Source organism: Magnolia sinica, chromosome 18 (genome assembly GCF_029962835.1).
Source record: "Magnolia sinica isolate HGM2019 chromosome 18, MsV1, whole genome shotgun sequence".
Classification (NCBI taxonomy): domain Eukaryota; kingdom Viridiplantae; phylum Streptophyta; class Magnoliopsida; order Magnoliales; family Magnoliaceae; genus Magnolia; species Magnolia sinica.
The window spans coordinates 68,511,569-68,514,757 of NC_080590.1; positions in this window are offsets into that span (position 1 = coordinate 68,511,569).

Consider the following 3,189-nt stretch of genomic DNA (forward strand, 5'->3'; position numbering starts at 1 on the left):
TTTGGCGTATGGGCATTGGGATCTGAGAATGGGGTACTACGGAGGCTGTCAGCACCGAATTCGATGATCAGGAATTCTGTGAGCCCGGTTTCTGAGTTTGGGGCGTGATAGGAGTAGGTGTGACTATTTTTAAAGCACCAAACTACTATAATTTTTGTGTCATGTGGTGAATGTCTTTTCTTTTTATTTGTGGTGGATTGAATGTATTTAATTTCAGTTGAGTGGTGAATGTTGTAATTCTTTAAATTACTCTTGCAAGTTTGAGGTTTTAATTTTAAAGAAATCCGTGAAATAAGGTTGTCCTGCCAAAAACTTTAGGTGAAGGTTGTCCTACGAATTATTTGGAATCAAGGTTTCAATACTCAAGCAATTGAGATCTTTGTTTTATTTACATATTCACATTTTGTTTCGATTATTTGGCATTGTCCTATTCCCCCCCCCCCCCCCCTTCTCTCTAAGACATCTTAAGCTCTCCTTTTCAAACACTTTGTATAAGAAAGGATTCTCCCTGCCTTATTTTAAGTGCCTCTAATCGGAAGAAACCAGGTACGTTCTGAGAGAAATACACAAGGGGATCTGTGGCAATTACTCCGGCAGTTACGCCCTCTCTCATAAGGTCATCAGACAAGGCTACTTCTGGCCAACCATCCAGAGAGACATTAAGTGATTCACCCAGAGATGCGACAAATGTTAGAGATTCGCAGTAGTACCCAATCAACTGCCTGAGCTATTGAGTCTCATGACTGGACCATGACCCTTCACACAATGGAGAATAGACATCATCGGCCCCTTACCGACCAACAAAGGTTAGACTAAATTCATGGTTGTAGCGGTCGACTACTTCACTAAGTGGGCAAAGGCCGAGCCATTGGCCAAAATCACATATCAGAAGATCACCGACTTCATCGAAAAAAGCATCATATGCCGGTACGGGATCCCACACAAAATCGTCTTGGACAATTGGAAATAATTTGACAATGATCGATTCCAAGCCATGTGTGAAAACCTTGGAATTTGAAATGCTTACTCATCACCCAGGCACCCTCAAGTAAACAGTAAGGTCAAGGTAGTTAACAAGATCATCAAAAATCACCTCAGGACCAAGCTCGGGAAAGCTAAAGAGACCTAGGCCAAGGAGCTCCCCTATGTCCTTTGGGCATATCGAACCACCGCCCGAACAACCACAAGAGAAACCTCATTCTCCCTAACTTTCGGAGCACTGGCCGTCATACCAGTCAAAATCGGACTCCCTACCACGCGAACTCGTTCCTACGATGAAAATCAGAATGCTAAGTAAATGTCACTTGACCTCGATCTACTCAAAGAAAAAAGGGAGCAGGCCCAACTCAAGGTCGTAGCCGACAACAGTAGGTCACCCAATTCTATAACTCTCATGTAAGGCTAAGAAGGTTCTGGATAGGAGATCTGGTCCTCCAGAGAACCTTTTAGAACACCAAGGAGCTTAGCTCAGGAACCCTCAGACCGAACTAGGAAGGACCCTATAAGGTGACGTGTACCACCCGACTTGTAACCTATCGGCTTGAAGACATGAAAGGATTATCTCTGCCACACCCATGGAACGCCAAACATCTGAAGATCTACTACCCATAAAAGTCCACTTATATCTCATATCTCATATCAAAATCCACATATTTGCCACCTATAATCTATAATGACCGATCTGCAAGGTCGGAACCTATGTGTTTTTGGTCGAAATCCATAATAAAACCCCAAAGCTGGGAAATTTTATTTCATACTCGTTATCTACAATGGTTTAATTTACAAAGTCCACTAAGGACTTCCTTCAAAAAATAAGGAATAATTATCTTCCCTCCAATCGTCTGACCCTTAAAGAAGAGGTCAGACCATTAATCGATTATATTGCATGGCCTACTAAGGACTTCTCTTAGCACAAGAGGGGAGCAGTTCTAACTAGTTGTCCAACCCTTAAAGAAGAGGTCAGACACAAATTAATGACACTACTCAAGTTACGCGACCTACAAATGAAGGACCCTTTAAGATAAAGGGAAGCAGTCCCCTTAAGCGAACTACTCGACCCTCTGTGAGGAGATCATCACAACTAGGCCGACCTACTAACTAGAGATAAACCGATTCAATAAGTCTACTTAGAAAATTCAAGCACAACAATCATTGCAACAAAATGTTCTTTTCATTAACAAAAAGGAGGGAGTACATATGACAAAGAAATTTTTTTTACAAAAAGGATCAAGGCTTCCCCTGGGTCGACTGCTCGTCTTCCGGAGGGGTTAACTCTTCAGTAGGGCTGCTCTCAAAAGGAGTTAGGTCAAGCTCAACATACGTCTCCTTGATATCCTCAAGAAACTTATCATACCCAAGATTGAAGAGTGCATCCCTATCCTCCTCAAACTCCTTAGAAGCCTTGAACTCCTCTACAACCGTCGCCCGAGCCACTGGAATAGCCACTTAAGCCTCCCCATATTCACATTGATTTCGTGTCAAGGTCGGATTTCCACTGGGCACCCTTCTCTAGAGCTTCTTTAAGAAGCAACTTTAACGCTTCTAACTCGGTCTTCACCCCCTCCACCTAGGCCTTCAAAGTAGCATTCTCAGAGCAGAGCTTCTCGAATTCAACACCCTTCTGCAATAAAGCCACCTCCACCTCCCTGCACTCCGTCTTGCTTGCTACTCAATATCTTGCAACGAACATTTAGAATAGAATGGGTGAACTGAAAATAAATCTACATTAGAATACACGAAAAATCACTGAGTAACAAAAGACAACCATTACGAAAGGAATGACCTACCCTGTAAAAGAGTGCCGCCAACTAACCCACAACTCTGTCCGGATGCATGTCCATCACCCTAGTAAATATAGGATCTAGGACGTGCCGATCTATCCATGGTATGAGGCCCTCTATCAAAGCATGGGCTGACTTGAGAGGTCCCCGAGCTTCACCACCTCGGCTACCAGCCGGACTATCCACTAAAGGTGAGAGGGAGCGAGCTTTGCCATCAGGAGACCCCCGAACCTCAAGCAACCCCGACCACCTCTGAGACCATCGGCGGACCTAAAGGGGTAGTTCAGGAGCAATGATAAGGAGGATGTTTGTGCCCTCTCGACCAGTCGAGGACAACGAGGTGGTGTTCCCTTCTTCTGGGTCGGCCTTTGCTTCCTCTGGGCCACCTCGGCCATGGAAGGGGCCTTGC